General features: G+C 52.1%; 1 protein-coding gene across 2 annotated transcripts in view; it reads left to right on the top strand.

Annotated features, from left to right (window-relative positions):
- Lzts1 (leucine zipper tumor suppressor 1) overlaps window positions 1-14908 on the top strand; it is a 68711-nt gene that overhangs the window by 17582 nt on the left and 36221 nt on the right. Inside the window, exon 1 of one of the 2 annotated variants that reach the window (XM_004630625.2) lies at window positions 4-53. The exons of the other annotated variant lie outside the window; for it this stretch is intronic. The gene's annotated coding sequence lies outside the window, so the exon portion shown is untranslated. Of the gene's footprint in view, window positions 1-3; window positions 54-14908 lie in introns of those variants that run through there. 2 annotated transcript variants of the gene reach the window in all.

Below are 14908 nucleotides of genomic sequence, written 5' to 3'. Positions count from 1 at the left end.
AAAAAAAAAAAAAAAAAAAAGATCCCCAGCTGGCGGCGAGGCGCGGCGGGCAGGTAAGGTGCGGCCGCACGGGTCCGCGCTCCTGGAGCCGCGTCGCGCCCGCTCCGAAGAGCTGCGCCCGCGCCGCCGCGTGTGCGTGTGTCCGTCCGCGCGTCTCTTCGGCTTTGTCTGTCGGGTCCATGTCTGTCTGGGTGTCTTTGTTTCTGAGGGTGCGTGTCAGGGTCTAACCCTCCGCTGCCACCGTGGGTGCTTCCATTCTGGCTCCAGCCCCGAGGGGAGGCTGGGGCGTCTGTCAGTCCGTCTTTGTCTCTGTCTCTGGCAGGCAGGGTTTATCCACTCCCAGCCCCGAATCCCATCTTCTGGACCTGAGTGCTGAGTGACACTGTTGTCGTAGGTGAGGAGTTGAGGGGCCCAGACCTCCGGAGGGAGCTCGGTCAGACAGTCAGAGACCGGCCACTGAACTTAATGGCCTGGAACTTTGGAGATGGGCTGGGACCGCGCGGGCCGCTTGGACCTGGGTAGAGGCTTGGCATGCTTCCCTGAAGGAGTAAGTCACATGGAGATGAGGTCGACCTAAAGCAAGAAGATGAGCCAGGGTGTCCTGGGGACCTCCTCAAGCTGTAGGTCTCCAGGGTCAGTTCTGTATGAAACTCCGGGACATCTTTCCCTCATCCGCAAAGGCAGCCAGGCCCCCTCCCTCCTGGCACTGGCTTAACTCCCTGTCGCACAACTGGGCAGCAACAGGCATCAAAACTCCAAGGGCCAGGGCTGTTTCTCTTTCCTGCTCCAAGTGGAAAGGCTTGAATGGTGGAGTCTATGAGTGTTCTTTGCTCGCCCACGAGCGCCGGGCCTTGGAAAGTATTGCAGACCTGATGGCCTCAGACTCCCCAGTTTCCCAGGATTAAGAGATGCATAGAGCTTGGAGCCCCAACCCGTTCCCCCTCTTCCTAGTCTCCCGGAGCTGGCAAGATAGTGGGAAGGCATCAAGTTCTTCTGGACAGCAGACTGCTCCAGATAAGAGTGTTCATGGACTGGAAGGGCAGCCCACTACTTATGAGAGCCCCTGCAGGCACCCAGCCAGAGATGAGCTGCCGGTTTGGCAGTCCTTCCTGTGCTTGGAGTAAGAGCTGGAGAGGGTTTGTAACCGGAGCTTCCTCTGAAGTTCAAAAACAATTTTCTGCAGGCACGTGGAGGGAAAATGGAGGTGTTTGAAGGATGTGTGCCTAGGAGTATTAGAGCTAGCCTTTGCAGACCGGAAGTGTTTTGTGTTCCAGGCTGGAGAAGCCTGTGGGCAGGAGTCCGTGGGCAGAGCAGGCACACTAATCAGGCGTGGCCCTGCACCTTGTATTTATCCAGCGCCTTTCTTCTGGGCTGGTTCTGCGCATCATAGACGTTATCTCATTTGTTATCTCCTTTGTCCTGACAGCATAACTACCAGGTTGGCATGAGCCACATTTACTTTCTGTGTCTTTAGTGGAGGAGTGGAGACAGCAGAAAAGAAGGGTGTTCCCAGAGGGCCCAGAGCTTAAATTGGAGTGAAATCAGGTGGGGAGTTCCAGAAAGAGGGCTAGGCGGAGTACAAAGAAGTGTGAAGTGCTTATCCTGCTGCAGGTGAGGGAAAGAACAAAATAAAGCAAAACAAAAAACACAAGAAGGAAGCCAGCCTGTAGGGCAAAGAGGGGAGACCAGACATCTGCTCTTGATCAGGGAGGTTAGTTAACGTTTACAGCAGTTGCTGTGCGCTTGGTGAGGTAAGCCACTAAAACACTGGCTCTTGTGCACTCTGGTGTCTGTAGGCGGTGCCCTGTCTGTCTGTGTGGCTTAGTAGATGGTGGCAGGGGCTGTGGGTTGCTGGGTTGCTGGGGGGGGGTGTGTGCCAGTGCTTTGCAGGTGGGTAGTGGTAAGATTTACCATGTACTGTCAAGAAGCCAAGGGTCTACATGTTGGTTGAAGAGACAGATGGGTTCCGGATAAAAATGGCTTTCAAATCCTGAGAACTTATCGATATGTTTTGGCACTTACTCAACATTCATTCAAGGGCTGGGGAGGCAGCTCAGCAGTCTAAGTGCCTCCCTGGCAAGTACAAGGACTTGAGTTTGATATGAGGTACTGCATGCTGTGCCAGCCCCAGAACCCTGGGCTTGCCATGCCAGCCACTGAAGCTGGGCATGGTGGCACACACCAGTAATCTCAGTGCTGGGGAGGCTGAGACAGGATCACTGTGAGTCCAAATAAACGACATTTTTAAATTTTTTTTTTTTTTGGTACCAGGGATTGAACTCATGGCCTTGTGCTTGCTAGGCAGGCGCTTAAACCACTGACCTATTTCCCCACCCAAAATTTTTTTAAAAAATCATTCAATACATTTTCATTGGTGTCTACAAAAATACCAGGCTCTGGGATAAGCAGTGAGGCTACCGAGCTGACTAAGGCAATGATGAAGAACCTGTGGCAAGCAGCTTGTAGACAGTGTGACGGATAATATTTAATGAGATTTAATGCTATCCAGTTAGTACACAGAGTGCCTAGTACTTTTATTCATTATCTCCTTTAATTTTCATTGCAGCCCAGTAGGCCATGTATGATTATCAAAGAGAATTAAGTAAGTTAGGCTGAATGATAGAGGGGCAGGGATTTGAACTTGGGAACCTAAGATTTCAGACCATGGTTCCTTCCAGATTTTCCTGCTACCACTGAGCATAGAAACACATTATTCCTCCTGTGTAGACTATTCTTTTTTATTTTTTATTTTGTTTGTTTGTTTTTGGTGGAATCGGGGACTGAACTCTGGTACTTGCGCTTGCCAGGCAAGCGCTTATTCTACTGAGCCATCTCCCTGACCCCTTGACCTTCCCCACTGCAGCCCCCATAGGCCTGTTTGGTTATAAACATGGAGATCGATTCCCTGCTTCCTCCATCCTTTCCTTAGTAGCATTCAGGTACCTTCCCCTAAGTTCCTGCTGCCATCCTGCCCTGTCACCCACTTCTCATGAGCTGCAGAATGCCTAGAGGTGAGATGATGCCCTGAATTCCCAGCACAATACAGCATGTGGCTAACCTGAGCAGGCCTGCGTGATGGGGACAAAGAGGGCTGCTCCAGACCCTTGGGTGTCAGCACAGTTCCCAGTGCAACTTCCAACTGGGCACACAGTCCCCATGTGACCTCTCACTTCCTGTCCTCTCTCCTAGGCCCTCTGCTGAAACAGGGCTGGGCCCAGAGCAGCCCCCACCCGTTCTGGCCCTCCCTCTCCAGTGAGTCTGCCCACCCACCAGCGCAGTCACTCAAGGGAAGGTGCTAGACGAGATTTAGACCTGGGGTTTTTAATTGTGTGCTCAGAACCTCAGGGGCAGATGGTGGCAGGGCAGAGATGAGGTGTTTCTGGGGTTTTGCCAATGAAGAAGTAGCCAACTGCTTGGGGGAAGCTGGGCAATTTACATCTCTGCTTTTTGAGGTTGCTTTTGAATGGATCTTTGTGCATTGCAGTTTGGCTGTAGGGCTGCTTGAGGAGCTGAGCTGCTACCATGTTCGGCAGGGGGTGTAGCCCAGACTCCTCCAGGGCCACACGCTCTGGTGGCTCTCTTCTCTTGCGTTGCCTCCTCTCAGCATCTCCCACCCTGCAGTGGTCACAGGTGCTCTCAGGGGTCCGTGATGATTGTCATTTTCCTTTCAGAGATCATTACTCACTTGTGAAAAGCCCTGCACTTCACAGTCCGTCAAGGACCTTCTCCGTGTGGGGTGTCAGGGAGATGGGTGATTTTTACAAAAAGCTGAACAATGCTAAGGCCAAAATTTGTGATGCTAATTGGGAAAGAAGAAGCACTCATGAATCAGTGAGGAGTCTCTTGTCACACTGACTGTGGATGAGACTCTGGGTGAGATGCCTGCCCAGCAAGGAAGGTAGGTGGTGGGTTGGTTTCATGCTGGTTCTGGAAGTGTAGAGTGGGTGGAGCAAACGCCTCAGGCAGGCTCTGAAGATGCCAGTGAGAGCTGAGAGGATGGGCCTTTCTCTTCTAAGGGAGCCCTAGGAAGAGTCTGTCACCTTCCGTCACAGGAGCTGGTGAATGACAAGTGGGAGGTGACACACCTGTCACCACTGTGGTGCCCAGCCCAGCCCAGCCAGCCCAGCCAGCCCAGCCCAGCCCAGCCCAGCCCAGCCCAGCCCAGCATGTGCATGCAGACTGCACCATAGGGCTCCCCCTCCTCAGAGTCTCTGTAGTAGAGCTCAGGTTTGGCCAGGCTGGGCTCACAGGCTGTTTCGCAAGGCCAATATATTTTAGTTGTGAGGCTGGGCTCAAACTGGTGATCTTCTTGCCTCAGCCTCACTAAGTGCTGGGATTACAAGCATTCACCGCGAGGCAGGCTAGCTGGAATGTTTTTAATGGCCCTTTTCTTTTTAAAATATTTATTTAATGGCCGTTTTCATTTGCACAAGACTTTCCACATTAAAGGGGACTTATTATGGTGATTAACACCTCACAGTGACTGTGAGAAGACTTACCATTTGGCAGATGAGTTTGGTGAGGCCCACCTGTAATCCCAGCACTCAGGAGGTTGGAACAGGAGGATCCTTACAAATTTGGGACCAGCATGGGCTACAAAGTGAGCTCAAGGTTAGCCTGAACTGTACACAGTGAGGCCCTGTTTCAAAAAGACAGAAAGAAGGCCCAGCCAGATAGCACAGTGGATTAAAGCACCTGTTTAGGCAGAAGGAGGGACTAGGATTGGATCCCCCAATGTGCTTTGCTGGCCCCACTCCTGGGGGATGCTGTCACATGCCTGTAATCCCAGTGCTTGGGAGGCTGCAAACAGGAAGATCACTACAAGTCTGATCTACATAGTGAGACCCTGTGGACCCTGTACTAAATACATTTTTTTTTTTTTTTTTGCGGAACTGGGGATTGAACTCAGGCCCTTGTGCTTGCCAGGGAAGCACTTATTCTACTGAGCCATCTCCGTGGCCCCCTAAATACATTTTTTAAAAAAGGGTTTGTTAGTTTTTTTGTTTAAAGACAGAAACCTATTAGAGATGAGGCATTCACCAATATTTTCATAGGAACATGGAGATACAAATTCAGCAGTGCTGACTCCCAAGCACACTATGTCCACCATGCCTTATTGATTTCTTTTTTCCGTTTTGGGGTGATGGCAGCACCGGAGATTGAACCCAGACACTTACGTATGCTAAGAGCATACCCTACCACTGAGCTATACCCCCTGCTCTGAGCCTTAGTAATTCAACAGGCTTCTGTTCACTGAGTTGCTCATGTTTAAAAGAAAGAGGTTTTTTTTTTTTAATTATAAGAACTCGGCTCCTTTCATAATTATTGTAATTCCAACATGGGGACATGAGAATTTTCTTCACTTTTTCTGTGCCTTTGTATCCCCAAGCATTTTGTAAACTAAGTGATGGATCAGATTGGTACATGAACAGATGTGGTTCGGTTTGTGTCTGGTGCGTGGCCCTCTGTGGATCGCTAATAGATTTGCCTCCATGTCAGTTAATCATCATGGGAGCCAATCACTGCCTTCGGGACGCCTGCCAGAGCACGCGCACGCTCACGCACATGCCACAGTCCATTCATCTACCGTCACTGTCTCTCCCTCTCTCTGAGATGTGCTTCCCTGTGATACCCAGCCCTGCATCACAGATCACATCTTCAAAGCCTCTCAAGATCTCAGGACGTGGCAGAGCCATACCTCTGTCCACCTGGGCTGTCCTCCCTGTGGCAGACACCCCCCTCTCCACTGTGGAACCTTCTCGGTGTCTCCCGTGCCCAGGCACTCTGGAGCAGTGGAAGCTCTGCAGAGCTGCAGATCCCCCTAAGCCAAGCAGTACCTGTCAGAAGGCCCAGTCTAGGTGGGACTCCCAGCCACAGGGGCATGCAGCAGGGGGGCCACTTAAGAGTCCTTGGAAGGGGAGCCGAGATGCAGGGTGGAGGTGGGTTTTGCTCTCAGGCCTTGCCCATCCCTGTGCATGCATCTGACCTTGCACACTTCCAGGTGGCTGAGCAACTCCTGCAGAAGAGCAGGACTGTGCATTTGGCTCACTGGCCTGCCAGCTTTGGGGGCATCATGCCCCTTGCTGCTGCAAAGCCATTTGCTGCTAAATCACCCTCCTCCTGGCACCCTGGTCTGCTAAATTGGTCTCAACTTGCTGTACTTCCACCCACCACCTTAGTCATTATTCGCTGGCAGCATTCAGGGAGTGGGTGTAAAAGCAGCTGAACATTATATTCCTGCTGTAAAGAGAGAGAAGTGAGTATAGACACGCAGAGAGAGGGAAGAAGGTTAAGAGTGAAGGAGTCAGAGAGGCAAGGCTTGGGCCTTTGCCAGTGACCCCAGTGACACAGAATGGTGGGGTCTGCTCAACCCTGAGGGGCTGCCCAAGCCTGACCCAAGAGGAGAGAAGGATGCCAGCTAGGGAGAGAAGGGTCCTGCCTCCGTGAATTCAGAGGCTCTGCTACAGTGTGCCTGTGTCGCCCCTACTGAGCATTTGTTCCCAGGTATCGGGACTGAGCTTTTCGTCTCTGCTCTCCCTCCCAGCCAAGCCTATGGGCCCCTAAAGAGAAAGTATGTTGTACCTCTAATGCATACCTAGCACCAGGCCCTGGGTGCAGTCCTGGCTTGGCCCTTGTTGGCTAAGACTGATGGCTGTAAAGTCTGGAGTGCCCCTTCTGCCCAGCCATCCTTGATTTCCCTGTGCTGCCCAAGGGATGTAGCATTTACAAGCCAGGCATGCAAGAGGAGAACAAATAGAGGAAACTTGCAGGGCTTTGCCTGCCATAGCAAGGAGGAGGGAACAGTTTTGCAGAGCAGGCTGGCAGATCCTACTGTCCTGGCTCCATTGACCTCCACCCAAGGTGTAAGGCTCTCCCCTGGGTCTGGCATGGGGGCTGACAGAGGTGGAGAACAGATTGAGCTCTCATGGCAGGCTTCAGGGACGGTACGAGGCAGGGCAGAGTGACCTTGGTGAAGTTCTGTAAGCCGCTGATAACATGTGTTGGGTCACTCTGGGAGAGTTTGGGAGAGAAACACAGAGCCAACTCAAGCTGGCTTAGAAGCTGGTGTGCTCCCCGACCCCAGTTCCTTGCCTCCCACCCTTGATTTGAAGACAATAATGTGAAAGCCCAGGGAACAGATGCCCTGCCACCATGAGGGAGATAGGACTCAGTGGGGACCATGCTGTAAGGTTCTGGGGCAGGGGCAGGATGTCCTTGACCTCCTGCCAGTCCTTGGAGGGCAGCCACCAAGTGCCTCGTATCTGCAGGATGCCTGGGCTGCATCACTCTCTGAGCCACAGGGTCATGGGCAGCAGCATTTCAGAGGACAAGTTGAGCTCTTGGGACAGCTCCGCTTATTTATTGCAACCTTTGAATGTCGAGCTCCCCCAACCCAAAGATATCTCAGTAGTGCAGGAGGGAGGGAGGGCTGGACTGCCCAGGCCTAGAAGAGACAACACCCCCATCTCCAGCTGATCAGATTCCCCCAGCCCCAACGCCTTGGTGGCGCCAGCACACAAACCACACTGCAGCCAGGTGGGGAAAATAAGAGAAGCCCCGCGAGCCTCCCCCACCTCCACCTGCTCTGTAAGGGGAGCTGGCTACTGAAGGAGGCCGGGAAGGAGCCCAGCTGCTCAGCCCTTCCCCTTGCCGGGGCCTGCAGCTGCTGCCCCTGCTCAAAGGCTCTGCAGCCCCGCCGGCGGGCGGCTGGTGGGGCAGGTGTGGGCAGGATGCCTGGCTGTTCCTGAGACCAGATTTTCTCATCTGCCAGGCCTGTTCCGCTTCCCTGGGCCCTGTAGCAGGACCTGCAGACTTTTGTTGACTTAGAAACTTTCTCTCCATGATGAAGTTGTTTGACTACAAGAGCTGGAGTCTAGGTGTCAAAGCTGCAGTTGCAAGATTTATTGGGAAACTCCAGCCTGCACTGGAGAAAGGACAGCAAGCACAGAAACTTCAGGGTTAAAGAGCCCCTTGCACACAGTTCTAGTCACATCACCCCCTCCTTGTCCCTCCTCTGTCCTCAAAAATTTCTTCCCCAAGTGGTGGTGTCTTTTCTCTCCATCCTGGTAAGGAGTCTGTCTGTCTGTCTGTCTGTCTGTCTGTCTGTCTGTCTCTCTCTCTCTCTCTCTCTTTTGCAGTACTTGGAACCTTGAGCCTTCTATTGTAGTTCCAGTCTTAAAATCATAGAATGCTGGGTTTCGTGCCACAAACATGAACATAGATCGGCCACCAGGAGTCACACTGGTCTGCTATTGTGGATGACACACATACATTAACACAAAAATTACTATGAGAAACAGGATTAGTTATAGCTTCCCTGGAAAACGTGAAGCTTGAGTACATCCCTGAGGGCTCTCGTGGTGTTCTGACAGATGGAGTAGAGGGGTTGCCAGGTGGGTGTCTCATCTCCTAGCTGGGGAGGAAGGTGGAGTGCAGAGAGCAGGCCTTGCTGAAGGACATTCAGTTAGCAGTGGAGCAGAGAGGAGAGCTGAGGCCTGGGAGGCTTCTTTCTACAATCACCTGACATCATAGAATGTCTTTCTGTCTCCAGCTCAGCCTCCCAGTTGATACATCGCAGAGATGCTGTGGAGCCTGGAAATATTTTTTTTAGAGTTATATTTTAATTTTTCGTATTTTAGTGCAGGATCTACAGGGCCTCACTACACAGATCGGACTTGTAGTAATTCTGTTTTCAGCTTCCTGAGTGCTGGGATTACAGGTGAGCGCCACCACGCCCCGTCTCAATCGCTGTCTCAGCGCCCCTGGGGGCAGGGCCGGCGCTGCATGCCAGAGATCCTGACCCCTGTGTCTACCTGAGCAGGCGCTTTAATCTGCTGAGCTATCTGGCTGGCCCTAGCCTATAAATATTTGGTGGCTTGGGGCTTCAAGGAATGGCAAGGCCAGAGTTCAGTCAAGACGCTGGGCCTAGGACTTATTTCTATCGAAGGTTAGATGCATCATGGCTCCCCGCTTTGGACGTGTGAGAAATCACAGTGGGCTGTATTTCTGCCCCCAGATGGGGACGGGAAGGGAGGGCACTTGCTCAGGGTAGCACATCTGGTGAGCGGCAGAGCGGAGGACAAGCGTTACTGCTTCGGGGCTGGTTCTGGTGCTCTTCTGGCACTGAGGAGCCAGTGGACATCATGAGATCCTCTGTCCTTGAGTGTCAGGCAGGTGTGCTCTGGGACACAGGAGAACACCTCACTAGTGAGATGTCACCAGCCTTTGGGAATTTTTCTCCCCACCCAGGGCAGGAAAGTCCCAGACTTCAGGGACAGTCAGTCTGTTCTGTCTAGAGTTTTCTCTCCTTTCCCTCGGTGTGGAGACACCTCGTTCCTTCTGCTCCTCTGCCTTTTCTATCCTTCTGGGTGTTCTGGGATGTACCCAGGTCATGTGACAGGAATGGCTTAGTATGCCAGTCACAGTTGCTGCCCGTGCGTGCTTTCCAAAAATGAAAAAAAGTTCTCTCCCTCTGTCTCATAGGTGCGCAGCTTGAATGAAACCCACACAAAACAGGGGGATTGTGGATGCCAGTCTGCTGTGTCCACCCCTCAGAGCGGCCCCACAGAGAGGGAGGGATCCCCAGATGGGAACAGATGCATGGCGCTGTGCTGCCTCCGAATATCGCCATTCCGTCTTCCTCCTCTGCCTGCTGTCTGCTCCAGCCCAGGAGTCCTCAGCCCGTGAATGCGTGCGTGATCCCTGGACAGCGAGCTGCTGCCCAGGTAGAGAGTGCTTAGAGAGCTTTAGGGGCCAGCGCAGGGTTTCCTAGTGTGGAGGAGTTTGGGAACAGAGAGTGGAGAAACAAGCCTTTTGGGCTCAGCTGCACCCAAGTTGGGACCCCAGCTCTGACTCCTGTTGGGCGTGTAACACTGGAGAAGTCATTAGGGCCTTTCTGAACCCTGGTTTTCTCCACCTATAAAAAGTATTGTCTCAGCGTTTTTGTGGAAATGACACACCCCAGTATAAGCAAAATCGCCTAAGTTGCCTCCCTGGGAGGTCGTGAGCCCAGGCCCACGGCTGTGGGACAGCGAGGGGCGACTTTGGAGTCAGGCTATGCTGCCTCTGACCACTCTGTTTTGATCTGCCTACTCTGGCAAAGTGAGGTGGTTGTGATTAAAATCATTATGTTGGAGGGCTCGTCTCCACTGTGGGGGCTCTGGGGCTCCATCTGTGTTGTCAGTTTGACTCAGTTAAAATGGACATAGAACAAGGGTGTGGGACATTGCTGAGTGTAGGAAGAGAGGGCTGGGGATCGTGCAGCCAGCTGTGCTTCAGAAAGACACGGACACCCTTGGCAGTTAGTGGGAGACTGGCCTAGTGGAGAAGATTTCTGGGCACTGGGCAGAGGGGTCCAGCCCCCGCGTCTTTCTTCCTTCCTCCTGCCACCTGCCTCCAAGCCAGCATCTTTTCCAGCTGGATCGCTTCCTGGATTATGTAACACCTACGACAGGAAAGGGAGAGAAAGGAAAACAAATACAGTGAAAGCTCTCCTCTGTGTGCTTGGCTTAGGGGGGCTGTGCAGATGTGCGCTGGGTGCAGATGTGTGCCGTGCGCGCTGCCCGGTCTTCAACAGGAACCTCAGTGCACAGCACGCTGGAGAGTCGGGTCTGCCCTGGAAACTGGAGAAACCTTTATTCTGCTAAGTGACACTAAAATGGGCCGGCCTGGGCAGGCCAAGGAACCAAGCTGCTCCGGGTTGAATACATACGAATCTTCCCACCAAAGAGTAGGCACCTTCTAGCAGGGCTCTAGCTTATAGCCTTCTTTTTCTTTATTTTAGTTTTTTTGTTGATTTTTGTACTGCAGGTTGGACCCAGGGCCTTCAAACTGAGCTACATCCCTAACCCTTTTTATGATTTTTATACACAGTCTTACTAAGTCTCTAAGTTGCCCAGGTGGGGTTCGAACTTGTAGTCCTCTTGCCTCAGACTCCCAGAGTTCTGGATTATAGGCCTGTGCCACCATGCCTGCTTTGCCTTTTGTGCTTCCCCCAGTGGAGGAAAGTTTTCCCTGGGAGTGGTGTGGCTCAGAGAGCTGAGGAGGCTCTTGTAGGCACACAGCTTTCTCTCCCTTTCCTGACGCTGACTTTAGAACCTGTATGTCAATGAGCATCAACACGCTGCTTCTCCAGAGGAGAGGGCAGTGGTTCTGTGCCTGTGGGCTTAGTTGGGAATCCCTGTGCCAATTCGTTGGCAGATCTGGCTGCTTCTAGGACCTGGTATGATCTGAGAGGTCTCCCACAGTTGCCCAGAAACAAAGGAAGCTGTTGGCACTTCCCTCTGGGCACCTGCAGCCCTGCCCCTTCAATTAACGCTGTGGTGAGAAGCTCCCACCTGTGGGATCCAGACAGTTCAAAGGGCTGGCCTTGCAGTCTTGGGCAGCTATTAAACTCCCACTAGACCTTGCCTCAGAGACTCCAAAGCTGATGAAAGATGGGGAACCTGTTAAAGAACCAGCGGGCAACCTGGATGAAATTAGGCCTCACTCTCATGGGCGAAAGGTGCTCTAGGGAGAAGTGATGTGCTACAGTGGAGATGTCTCCACCCTGAAGGGCCCTGGGGAGGTGTGGCCCAGGACTGGATCTTGGAGAACCCACCACCCCACCTCTTTCCTTGTCCTAGTTGCCAGCTAATGGCCTACTGCTCCATGGCCTGCCTCAGAGCAGCTGAGGGACGAGGGGCCAGGAGGCAGAAGAGAATCTAGGCTAATTGTAGTGTCCTTCCAGGTCTTGCTCTGACCTGAGTTTCCAGTCAGGACAGGGCTTCAGGAACAGACAGAGTGACAGCCCAGATGATCTGTTTGACACCTTTTCCCTGAGAAGGTCTTCAGGAATGTAGCCTTGGCGGGCAAATTCGCTTCTGCCCTGTGTGACATAAAGTGCTGGGGAAGGTGGAGTCTGGTTTCTAAAGGCGGTGACTGCATGTTTCTCCTGCCGGAAGCCCAGAGTACCCTGTATACCAGGTTCCAAATCACTACCTGCAGAGTCGAGTCTAACCTTCTTTCCTTCCTCTTTCCTTTTGTTCTCCCCCCACCTGTAAGGGGTCTTGAAGCCAGGGAATGCCGAGATACCTTTGTATTTTGAGGTGGGGTCTCCTGAAGCAGCGGCGGGTTGGCTTCCCCCTTTTTTTTTTTCTTGCTTTTGCTTTCCCGTTGCTAGGATTATAGGTTTTACTGCCATGCCTAGCCCAGAGCTACGTCATCCTGCTGGCTATTCAGGTCCAAGCCGTGGGAGTGAGAAGGAGACCCTTGATTTCTCCACTTGATGGCCTATGCCCTCGGTGCAAAATGCCACCCCATAGACACTTTGGTTTCTAAAGGAGGATGCGTAGTTGGCACAGTCTGAGAGACCAAGGACAAGACCAATCCCATGAATGCTGTGGCCAGGAGAGTGTCAGCCACGGGCCAAGATGTTGTCGGCCAGAGCTGAGTGCTGCTGGGAACAGCTGGAAGCCCCATGTCATCTGCACCCTGAGGCTGGGCTGTGGGAGGAAAACTGGAGGTGTCTCCAGCCCCCCATTTCTCCTGGGAGGTGGGGAGGTGGGCTGTGTGTGTGTGTGTGTGTGTGTGTCTAGGGACACCACAGTGAACCTGACAACCCCATGCCCTGCCCTTGGGGAGTTTGCAATCCATTGTTCCATCAGTGAGTTTTGAGGCATTAGAGGAGCAATTCCTGCAAACAATTGATCCTAATCTTGCAGTGCCTGTACTTTTGCTGCTAATCTTTTTTAGTCTAATCTCTCAAGGCTCCAAATAGAAATGTTCTCAAATGGAAATGTTCTCTGTTCTTTAGATCAGGAAAGACAAGAAATAGAGCCCAGGGCCCTGAGAACCTGTGAAGCTGGAGAAAAATAGATCAAGACTCTGAGCCCCAGCAATCCCACTGTGTCCTGAGTCACCAAGCCCCATATGTTAAAAAAAAAACAAGAATGCCACTCAGGGAGCTCTAAATGATACCCTGTTCCTTTCCAGATGAGATTTCACTCAGTTCTTACCAAAGCCTGTGCTAGAGGACCACTCTACTCCAGCTTACAGGCAAAGAAAGGAAGCTCAGAGAGCCCTTGCTGAGGCTAAGGGGAGTGGGGTGACAGTCCCTCCCAGAGTGCAGGGTGGAGAGAAGGGCACAGAGGAGCCACTGTGCACCGGGTGTCACTGGGGCTGCTGACCCCCGCCTGGGCTCAAAGCCAGGGCACTGCCATTGTTGGGGTAACTCCCATGTCTCCTCTCAGGCTGGCCCAGGTTGCATTTGTCCTGTTGAGTCCCAGGCCTAGAGCACAGGAGAGCTGCTTGGGAGGGCAGCCTTGGAGGGAGCGCCTTCCCCCTGCTGGATGCCATGGGACACATCCTGCTGCCTCAGTTCTGGCATGGGGCCTTTCCGACCCCCACCTGGTCAGTGGGAGGTGGCCATCCGCTTTCTAGAGAAGCTCCTGACAGCAGCCAGGTGCCGGTTCTTTTGGAGGCAGCAGCAGTGGGAATATGGGCCCTGGATGTGGGGGGAGGAGGGGGACAGGTGCTCAGCTGAGGGCTAGCCCAGGCTGGGAACACAGAGGAGGCGGCTGCTGGGGCTGAGCTGATGTCCCAGTCTGTGTCCCCACCCTGCCTGGGCTGACACTGATGTGTGTATGTAAAATTTCCTTTTCATTTTCAGTTGAGGAGAAATTCTTAATTTATCAGATTCTTCCCTTTATTTATTTGGTACAGGATCTTGGAGCTTTGTGCTTTGGCCTTGTAGTGATCCTCCTGTTTCAGCCTCCCCAGTACTAGGATTACAGGCATGCTCCACCAGGCCCAGTTCCAGGGCTGGCATAGCATGTGGTACTGGGGATCAAACCCGGGTCCTTACACTTTCCAGGCAGGTGCTTAGACCACTGAGCTATCTCCCCAGCCCTGTCCTTATGTTTAGTACTTTTGATGTCATTGCTAAGAAGTTTCCCAGGCAAAAATCAATCAAATATCCTCTTACGTTCTCTCATAGGAGATTTTGTGTTTTGCCTTTTGCATTTGGTATGCCTCATTTCTGGGTTTTGTGGTTGCAGTGGTCAGTCTGTCCACCTCTAGGTCAATGGCTCATTGTGGTTACTTCAAAAGAAGTCTTACAGTCCGGTTACTGGCACCCTCCACCTTTGTTCTTTTTTTTTTTTTTTTTTCCTTTTCTGGAACCAGGGATCGAACTCAGGCCTTTGCGCTTGCCAGGGAAGCGCGTATTCTACTGATCTATCTCCCCAGCCTTTGTTCTTTATCAAGATGGCTGTGTCCTGCTGCATTTTAATGTATAGATGCTGGGATTTTGATTGTGTATTTATTGATCCTATAGGTCAATTTGAATTAATATTTTAGGACATCAAGTCTTCTGATCTACGCGTGAACCTGACATACCTCAGTATTCATTTAGAGTATTTTATCAGTAATATGTCACGTGTCAGTGGGAAGGTCATACAGAACTCTGCTGATTCCCAAGCATACACATTCTATACATGGTAAGTTTTTACAGCTCTTCTCCTTGTTCATAGAATATGAAAGTGCAGTTGGTTTTAGATGTTGACCTTGAATCCAGAGGCCTTAGCGTGGTTACTGTGAGGATTAACTAAGATGATGGATCAACAGGCCGGAGGAACTCACTCCTGAATGAGGACCTGAGGTGGGGAGGTGGATAAGAAACACATAGTGGGGGTCCAGGGAGATGGCTCAGTGGAATAAGCGCTTCCCTGTTAAGTGCAAGGGCTTGAGTTCAATCCCCGGTTCCACCAAAAAATAAAAAAAGAAAAAAGAAACACATAGTGAATGGACCTGAGAGAGGTTCCAGGAGCAGGACAAACACCCCTTTACAGTTTGGGAAACCCTTTGACATGCAATGTGTCATTGGTCCTCCCTGCATTCCTTCCTTCCTTCCTTCGGGGTCACTGCATGT

Source organism: Octodon degus, unplaced genomic scaffold (assembly GCF_000260255.1).
Source record: "Octodon degus isolate 3935 unplaced genomic scaffold, OctDeg1.0 scaffold00036, whole genome shotgun sequence".
Lineage (NCBI taxonomy): Eukaryota > Metazoa > Chordata > Mammalia > Rodentia > Octodontidae > Octodon > Octodon degus.
Note: the sequence above shows the minus strand (reverse complement) of the source record. Positions and strands in the feature narration are given on the sequence as shown.